General features: G+C 41.6%; 1 long non-coding RNA gene and 1 pseudogene across 1 annotated transcript; both read right to left on the reverse strand.

Moving 5' to 3' along the window:
* Positions 1–1259: 1259 nt before the first annotated feature.
* Positions 1260–3053, reverse strand: LOC103356080 (uncharacterized). The gene is made up of 3 exons (XR_520124.1): positions 3017–3053; positions 1575–1706; positions 1260–1474 (listed from the first exon to the last, which is right to left on the reverse strand). It is a non-coding gene; the product is annotated as an uncharacterized LOC103356080 (long non-coding RNA).
* A 3305-nt stretch (positions 3054–6358) lies between these two features.
* The window catches only part of LOC103356096 (uncharacterized), a 7913-nt pseudogene continuing 3918 nt past the window's right edge, over positions 6359–10353 (reverse strand).

Raw genomic sequence — 10353 nt, forward strand, 5'->3', positions numbered from 1 at the left:
GGTCAGATAGAATTGCTGTTTGTTTCCCAACTGTGGTTTATAGATTAGAGTTCAATTACAGTCTGCACAATGTCTGTGCTGCTCCGTGTGCTGCTGCTGTGATTCCAAAGCTGCAAACATGCAGGCAATAGCTGAGGCCAGCATTCACTGTGCATAGTTTTAAAAATGTCAACAAATCCAGGACAAATATGAATGCACATGTATCTGCTACCATAATTTATTATACTTAAAAAGAGAGAGGATTTTAAGTGGTGGGACAGAGATTACTTTGTGTTCCAGTGTGGCATTTTTATTTTGAAGTGTTTCAATGAGAAGGATTTCAATGTTTCAATTGAACCTTGTCATGATTGGATTCAGTAATTCCTTCAAATTCTACAATTTGTCACGCTGTCACTGATCTTTACTGACAGCGAGGGATGCTCAGCGGCTTCTTTCAGTCCTCCCACTCCCTTTTTTTCACCACAAGTGTCTGTCATGTAAATCTACCACTCTTTGATGGATTCTGTACTTAACACGAAGATACACTGATGCCTTCAAGTACATGTGGGTGAAGCACCAACAGTGGAACCAGACTGCCATCCAAATTTTTTTCGTGAGATGTGTTTGTGTGTTGCAGATGTTTTATTCAGGAGATTACTGCAAAGGTGTGGAGCTATCAAGTGTCCTTTTACATAAGATGCTTTGCTGTAGTTTTTCTCTCTTTTTTTGTGAAACTGTCACTTTTAAGTCGGGCTCACAAAACAGGAGTTTTGAAATGGGGTTGCATCATGCACATTAAGAGAAACTCTCTAATCTCAGGAAACATTGCAAGATTAAAGGATATTATTAAGATGATCAGGCCAGAGGCAGCAAACTGTGGTGCTACAACTTGCTGTAACACCAACAATATTTAGCAGTAAGGGGAAAAAATGCAATAAAGCAGGGCTGAATGAGTCTGGATGAGAAAATGTTTGTGAATTTTAATATCTGTAGTGAACATTAGCCTCAATAGCTGGCATGTTTAACAACGCTCGGATACTGTGTCTCAAAAGTGATCTGGACAGTGGCATGATAATGATAACCATCCTCATTTAACTTGTCAGTAACAAACATCTCTGAATCTATCAAAGCTGCCCCCCCGAGTCTGCTAGGAGCTCGAGATGTTTAAAACTGGATGTGATGCCGATAACATTACTGAATGTTGGCTGAACTTGGTATGGCTGAGAGCCGCTCAGCATACGGTGGGACCCAAAACAAAAGAGGAGACGGGATGAAGGGGGAAAAACAGGTTTATTAAGGGAATCTGGGGGGTGTGGAGCACAGGAGGCAGGTGAGGAATCCAGGGTGGGTGCGCTGATCATAGCGGTGGTGCAGGAGGATGATTTCCTGTGCAGGTGCTCGTGTAGAGATTCTTCGTGCCCGTCTTGTGCTCTCGTGGTGGGTAAGGCTGGCGTGGGGGGCGGACGGCTGGACCCGCAGACCGGTGGAGGAGACACTGGAGAACAAAGAGAAGACAACAACGGTTACTTGTGACTCGAGATAGCTTAGCAATACGCACATGTGCTAGAAACTGCAGCTAGACGGCCTGAATGTACCACTTGTGGTGTTCACAGTCGTCTGGCACAGGAGTCCAGGTGAGCAGTGGCTTTAACCTGTCCGCTGACTGAGGCAATGAGCCACAGCTGTGCCAGCGAGGGAGCGTCCTCCTCCGACCAGCCCCGCCCAACCTGAAAATGAGTTGCACAACCAACCGAACACATAAGAAAAACAGCAGGGTCCAAAACACACAGTAAAACATGTCCATAATCACCACAGAACATCTAGATCAGATTTTGCTCTGATTGTCTTAAGGGGTGAAATGTGGGTAAATTGACCAGAAACTCCTGACACATGAGCAACGGCTTTACTCCACTACCACTCAGATAAAAAAACATTTTACTACACTAAATTTAACTTAAAGTTTTCATTGCATATTACTTTCCATACTAAGATTTCATATTCAACACAAGATAGTCATTGTATTGTTTTAGAGTAAAAACTTCAAACATATATGATCTCATTTTACTTTCATTAACAGAATTCTGCCATTCAGTTTTAGAAATGGAAATAAGCAGTTTTCATGTGATCCTTGAGTTATTTTTTGTTTGTTTGTTTTTACCCTAATATAACCAAATACTATTTAGTACTATAACTAAATAATTAGAAGATGTTCAAATACAGCTTAGATGTTGATGCATCAGCAATTTACCACTTTGATAATTCCTCATAATGCTTTTACCTTTATACTTAAGTTTTTGTCTGTTTGTTTGTTTTTTTAATTAAACTGCTAATCCATTCTACTTTTTGTTAAGTTACATTTTTGATTCCATTGTTGCATTGCTATTTTTATTTAATAAAACCACTGGAGTGCTTTTCACTTGGATCACATCCAAAGTGTTCCACTGTTCTCATCCTTCTCTTAGATGAAGCCATGACTTATTAAAACAGACACAATGTCTTGGAAGGCATCCAGCTGTGAGCGTGAGCCATTATTCAAAAAGACAAGCTTGTTTTTTATCTCATCAGTTTTTGCTTTTATTGTTACAGACATGTTTATTTCTGGGAAATCTGCAGTTTTAATGATGTGAATATTAAAATGAAATTTTAAAAAATGTAGGTTGAAATTGTGTCTATTGTAATATTTTTTTCATTAGGCTTTGCTTTGTCTCATAACAGAAAAGAATCTAGACAACCCTGCAAAAGTGTAGACTACAGTTTAAATGTTTTACATTCTCTATTGTAGAAATAAACTATTGAACAATACAAAGCATTTTAAATGACTCTTAGAGAATTTGAAAAACACAATTGCCATACATGCAGACATCTCAACATGGATGAAAAAACGCCACCATCAGCTCAACCTCTCTAAGACTGAGCTGATTGTCATCCCAGCCAGTCCCTCTCTAAAACAAGAAGTAAATATCCAGCTTGGTTCAACCCAATTTAAACCCACAGAGTCTGCCAGAAACCTGGGGGTCATGATTGATGACCAACTAACCTTCAAAGCTCATGTGGCCTCTGTTGCTCGGTCGTGTCGATTCACCATGTACAACATCAGGAAGATCAGACCTTTCTTGTCTGAACATGCAGCACAACTCTGGGACCAGGCTCTCATAATATCACGCATTGACTACTGCAACTCCTTACTGGTAGGCCTCCCTGCATCCACGGTCAAACCTTTGCAGATGATCTAGAATGCAGCAGCACGTCTGGTTTTCAACCAGCCAAAAACAGAACGTCACCCTGCTGTTCAGATCGCTTCACTGGCTTCCACGTTGCTGCCTGCATCAATTTCAAAACTCTGACACTTGCCCACAAAACTACAATGAACTCTCTCATTCAGGTCTACACTCCCTCCCACTTACTACGCTCAACCAACAAAGACTGCCTGATACAACCACCACAACAGGGCCCGAGGTCGATAGCTAGACTCTTCTCCCCCGTGGCTCCGTGGTGGTGGAACGAATTACCAAACTCTGTTCAATCTGCTGATTCCCTCTCAGTCTTTAAGAAAAGACTAAAGACCCAACTCTTCAATGAACACCTTTGCACTTGACAGACTGAAACCAAAACAACAAAAAAACAAACAAACAAAAATTCCTATTACCTCCCTCACAGCCTGCTATTGGTATCAATGCACTAACACACTTGAACTTGTTCTATGGCACTTATCCAAATTGTTTTCTCTTGGCCAGATCCTTGTTTGTGTTGTATCTGCTCTCAGATGTTCGTCGCTTTGGATAAAAGTGTCTGCGAAATGAAATTGTAGAACTGTAGACATGAGTATTGCACCTACAAATGACGTTACAGAATGGAGAAGATCTGATTTCATTCTTCCAAGAGGTGAGTTAAGTTCTGCAGTAAACACACTACAGATTTACTGCTGATACAAATCTAATAACCGCAAAATTAATTTCCACACAGAAAGAACTGAAGGAGCAATCTCCAGAGTCTCGCGCTCACTTCCTCGCATCTGTTGCCAAGTGAACAATAACATGAGGGCTTTGTTTGCGTTTTAGTCAATTTCCTGCACATCTAAGAGTCTCATGCCAACCTCTCCACAGATCAAACACCCCCCCCCTCATCTGTTAATCAGCAGTTCAGTACTCCCCTCTTGACGCCGGCTTCACAGTTTGAAAATGTGTCATGATTGCTTACCGGAAAGCGACAATCTCTTCCTGCTGCAATACATTTTGTGCAGACTGTGCAGACTCAGAATAATTCTGAGGTGGTTTAGTTCGGCCATGGTGTCACACCAGAAATAGCACAGTGATGTCACCTCTGTTTTGGAAAATTCATGACATAGTTATAGTTGTACATACACAGGGAAGTGGGGTGAGCGCTCCTCATATAGACTGTATAAAAAAAATGGACAAAGCCTCAGTGACATCACCCAGGTTTCCTGAAAATCGAGTTTAAAGCTCAGTATCAGTAGTAGTAGACAGCCACCCCCCTAATTATACTTCAAGCAGTAATACAATACAGTTGTATAAAGTTGTGTCACAATTCACCATGAGAAGGGTCGTCATGAACAGAGAATTAGCTACAGAGACCAAAACTCTTTTGTACCAGGCTGTAAACATGTCTTTTTTCTGCTGTGAAGTCATGCATTTTATCATGTGGGTCTGTGGGGGTTGACTCACCTTTGGGGTCAGCCTCAAGTGGCTGTTTGAGGCTCTGCAGACACATACTATTGGCTTCCATGTTGGATTCATTTCTCAGCCTCAGATGTTGCCTCTTGGTTCCTGATACTGATACGGTCTGATACTGAATTATATCACTAGACTCTGCAGTGGGTATCATTCTGTGCCATCATGAGTCTACAGCAGCATTCTCCAGCGCTGATCTAATGCACCTTTAAACTGCCTCAAAATCCAAGTCTTACCTATTCAGAGAACAAATCCTCTGTGACCTGACCCAGTTTTGTATCTACGCTGTATCTGCTTATTCTAAGCTACCATGACTGAGCCAATGGCTTGTTCAGACAGTCTTGTTTCACTTCCATATCCCTTTTAATACACATACCATGGGTGAATTAAGCAGTCAGTGCCATTGCTGAGTATTTCCATCTTGAAACTGCAGTGCACTAATGACAGCTTTAAAAACATAAATTTAGACTTTAAGCATTTTATATGTAATAAACTTAAGAAACTAATTCCTTCAACTCATTGGCTCGATTGGTCAATGATGAATTATTCTTCAGAATTGTTTTACAAGTAGAACACGTATGGCAGTATTATTCCAAAATCACAGCTTGTCATTGTTTAGCATGAAGCCATTTTTGAGAATTTGAATAGAGTTGTAGGTGAGCTGGTGTGCTCAGGGTGCAGAGAATAGTGGAGTGAGTGCAATATATTGCGGTATATTCTAGAGGAAGCCGCAGTATAGAGTTACATCTGAGCCATTTGAAGGCAGAAAGTTAAACTTGGCACAATGTACAACACTAATTTGCAATCTATTGATCAATGTGATCGTATTGACCTGATTATAGCGTAAGAAAAATTTTTACTATTTTTTGATCATCTAAGAATGACAAGGGCACAGGCTCAAACTTTTCAAAAACAGCTGAGCAGGGGACAGAGGTTGAAGGGTCAGAAGGAGGATTAATGACAGCCTTTATGTTTGCAACCTTGTCACTAAAAAATTGCAGAAAAGTATTGCACATCTCAGATGAAGCCTCCAAAGAGGCAGACTGTGGAGCATTAAAGACAGAGTCTATTAGTTTAAACAGCACTCTGGGGTTATGCCGATTAGAGAGATAATGTTAGACAGATGTTCTTTCTTTGTCTCTTTAACAGTGTCCTGGTAGAGATGCCAGCATTTCTTTAGGATTTGGAGTGAGACCTGCAGTTTTTCCTTCTTCCAGCTGCACTCAGCCTTCCTGCATTCCCTCCTAGCTGACTGGGTACAGTGAACCAGGGTTCTGTTTAGCTCGAGGCTTTACTGTCTTTAATGGAGCCACAGAGTCCAATATGTTGCTGCAGGAAGAATGAAACCAGGAGCTCAGTCCCTCCACATCAGTGGAAAAGGAGGTAGAGGGGAGAGAGAGCTGTCGAAAAGCAACAGAAAACTGATTGACAGTGGAAGGGGTAAAAATCCTGCAGCGCCATGGAAGAGCGGCGGATTTAACTGTGGCACATTTGAGTTCAGCTTCAAACACTGTAGGCATGTGATCTGAAATGACAATGTCACAGATCTCTACATTAAACACAGACAAACCATATGAGAGGATGAGGTCTAGTGTGCATCCATTTTCATGTGTAGCACCAGACACACTCTGCACAAGATTAAAAGAGTCAATGATCTCTAAAAAGTCCTTCAGTACAGGCTTATCGGGACGTCACACATGAATATCGAAATCCCCAACAATAAGGACTCGATCAAAATGAGCCATGATTCCAGCCAGAAAGCCAGAGAAATTGGTCACAAAGTCTTCGATGTATTTAGGAGGTCTGTAGATGACGGCGCAGAGGACTGGGTCAGAACGACCCACCTCGAATGAAGTCAGTTCAAAGCTGGTGTATAAGGATAAAACGCAGTGTTGTTTGCAACTAAAACCATTTATAAAAACAGACGCCGTTCCTCCTCCTCGACCAGACTTCCATGGGGAGCAAAAATAAGAACATCCTGGGATGCCCACGTCTCCGTCACGCAGAGGAAATCCAGATGGCGGGAGGTAAAGAAATCTCTCAGGACAAAAGTCTTGTTCACCAGTGATCGGACGTTCACTAGGCCGAACTTAGTCAGGGCCGCGTCAGAGGAAGTGTGTGTCTGGGAGAGCATCCTCAGATTCCGGGGATTCACCCTACGCAGGCGGGGCCGAGGAGAGCAGGTGCGGCGGGGCGAGTATTCCTCATCAGAGCCAGCCTCAGTAATTACGCAGGCGTCCGATGGATCCAGGAAACGCCAGGGCAATATGGAGGGATTAATCCAGATTCTGACCAGGGAATGTACGAGGAGCATGCCAAGGAAGCCTTCAGCTTCACCAACCGGCCACCGCGCTTGCCGCATTTGGCAACGAAGAGGGGGGCAGACACCCTGAACAGGTGAGCTGGAACACCTGACAGCAGCGGGGGCAAAGTTTTCTGTCCATAGATCTCTCACATTACTGAAGATCTAAAGGAAACTGACGTTCATACACCAGCAGAGACTCCGTATACAGGGTGTCAACGCACAGAAACAGAACAAAAACAAACCACAAGGAGAGCAGCAGACACTGGCGCCATCTTGGACCTTAAGTTATCTTAAGTTATCTCTATTTTTGTCATGTCATTTCTACTGAGTCAAATCCGCACAACTTCAGTTTGATTGATTGGTCACTCAAGCAAACAACAAAAAAAATGTTTTCTGAAAGTCTACAAAAACAGAGTTGTCGGTTTCTGCAAATAAACTCGTCAAGTCAATAAAATGTACTCAACACCAAATTCAACCACTGCAGGTTTGAAGCAAAAAGACTGGACACTGTTGGCTTAGGTGGAGCCAGTGTATTTGAAAGCCCTGAACATTAGCAGGATAAGAGTATTTCAGTCAGTCATTAGTTCTTTTAAAATAGTCTTAAATTCTGTTTATTTAGGATAAATAGGATACAATTGTTGATCAAAAATCCGTGTAGCCTTGCACATTTTGTAGCTGGTCATTCTTGGCATCTGGTGGTAGTCAGTTTATTAATTCACTAAGGTAGGATTGAAAGGCTTGGCATTTAACAAGCTTTATTAAAAAGAAAAAGATTGAAGGTCACAAAGCGCAGAGGAGGTGGGAAGAAAGTGGAGAATAAGTTACCCTCTGTAGCTGCAGTTAGAGAAGTTCTGGCTAAACCGGGCAAAATGTCCACCGTTTTTGTCAGCAACACAGATGTTACACACTTGGACAAACAGAGGACGTCCAGGCGTGTATGAGTTTCAAAANTTGGCACAATGTACAACACTAATTTGCAATCTATTGATCAATGTGATCGTATTGACCTGATTATAGCGTAAGAAAAATTTTTACTATTTTTTGATTAAGACCTAATATGGGGAGCTCGTGACAAAAAATAAATAAATAAAAGACAGTAAAACAGGCACTGTCACTATAATATGTTTAAATCTAATAAGGTTTACCCTCTCTTAAAAATAAAATAAACATGTATCATTTTAACAATAAAAACACTACATGGGAGTTTGTTTGCAGACAAATAAAAATGGATGCATGAAGGCAACATATACAACAGGAATAAACACTGGGCAAAATACTGTGATCTGAACAGGTGTTGCAGTATGAGTCATGATTTTACTGGGAATGGTAATTTTTTGAATTTCTTTTCGCCTGATGTAAATCTAAAACATATTATGAGATTGCTGTGATCTGTATTAAACAAGTCTGTTCTCTTACATCTGAAGAATATGATTTGCAGTCTTGGGCATCTCTGTGTACCACAATGTTTCCTTTGTATTAGTATTTTGTTTGCACATTTCATCTTTATCAAAAGTTTGCAGCTCCTGCGATTTGGGTATTGCACTTGGACTTATTGCAATTTCAATAATATTTAAAGCAACTGTTCAGCCCTAATATAAAATAATGTCACAAAATAGAAAGCAATTTAATAAATCTAAAATGCAAAATACAATAAAATTATAACAAAATCCTTAAAGGACAATAACAACAATAAAAACAATAAACCCATAGAACAGGAGTCTCTGGCTGGGTCAAAGGCCAGGGCATAAAAATGAGTTTTCAGACGGGTTTTAAAAATGGACAGCTACATGTGATGGTGCTTCTCTAATGAGCAGAGGCAAAGAATTCCAGAGCCTTGGAGCTGCGACTGCAAAGGCTCTGTTCCCTCTGAGCTTCTGCCGAGACCTCGGAACCTCCAGAAGCAGCTGATCAGCTGATCTGAGGCACTGGGCTGGCTGATAGAGAGAAATCAGCTCAGAGAGGTACTGTGGGGCGAGACCATGTAAGGATTGAAAAACAAATAAAATAATCTTAAAATGAACTCTACAATGTACAGGCAGCCAGTGAAGTGAAGCTAAAATCAGTGTAATGTGATCTCTCTTATGTGCTCCAACCAGGAGACGAGCAGCTGCGTTTTGGACCAGTTGGAGATGTGAGAGAGACGACTGGCTGACTCCAAAATAAAGAGAGTTACAGTAATCCAGCCGGGAAGTGATAAATGCATGGAATACTGTCTCAAAATGTGGAGCTGTTAAAAATGGTTTCGCTTTAACAAGCTGACGCAAATTGAGAAAGGTTGAGCTTACCTGATGATCCAGTTTAAAATCACTGTCCAATTTAAAACCCAGGTTAGAAACAGTTGGTTTTAAAAAACTAGCCAAAACACCCAAATCAACTGGGGACGTTCCATTGGAACCATTCGGCCCAAATACAACAAACTCTGTTTTCTTTTTGTTAAAGTTTAAGAAACTTAGGGCCATCCAATCCTTTATGTCACAGAGACATGACACAAGTGGCTCAATAGAGAAAGCATCATTCTTTTTTAGTGGCAGATAAATCTGGCTGTCGTCAGCATGCAGGTGAAAGGAAATGCCATGCTTTTTCAAGATGGACACTAAAGGAAGCAGATGCAACGAAAACAAGAGGGGCCCTAAAATGGATCCCTGCGGAACCCCATAGGACACTGGAGCCATGGTAGATTCAAAACCATTTATGCTGACACACATGGTTCTTCCTACCAAGTATGACCTAAACCAGTCGAGTGCAACTCCTTGAATCCCCACCAAGTTCTGGAGCCTAGACAATAGAATCTTGTGGTCCACTGTATCAAATGCTGCTGTTAAATTCAGCAGCATTTGATACAGTGGACAAGGACCACATAATCTCCAGCATCAGTAGCCAGAAGGACATCATTACTGACCCTCAGTAATGCTGATTCTGTGTTGTGCAGTGATCTAAAACCAGACTAGAAGACTTCAAAGATGTTGCGGTGGTCCAAGAACCACTGAAGCTGCAGGTAGACCCCCTTCTCCAAGATTTTTGATATAAAAGGCGTCTTGGAGATGAGTCTAAAATTAGCTCATAAGGTGCTGTCAAGGCCAGGTTTTTTAAGCAGAGGTTGAATAACCGCATGTTTAAATAACACCAGCAGGAACAACACCAGCAGCCAGGCTGCTATTAATAATGGTGAGGACAGTCTGGGCCATAGTGGGGTAAAACTCTTGAAAAAGATGAGGTGGGATGGCATCTAGAGGAGAGCCTGATGCCCTAATCTGTCCGACCACCTCATCTAAGAATGACAAGGGCCCAGGCTCAAACTTTTCAAAAACAGCTGAGCAGGGGACAGAGGTTGAAGGGTCAGAAGGAGGATTAATGACAGCCTTTATGTTTGCAACCTTGTCA

The sequence above is a fragment of the Stegastes partitus genome, unplaced genomic scaffold (assembly GCF_000690725.1).
Source record: "Stegastes partitus isolate 25-593 unplaced genomic scaffold, Stegastes_partitus-1.0.2 Scaffold183, whole genome shotgun sequence".
In the NCBI taxonomy this organism is placed as follows: domain Eukaryota; kingdom Metazoa; phylum Chordata; class Actinopteri; family Pomacentridae; genus Stegastes; species Stegastes partitus.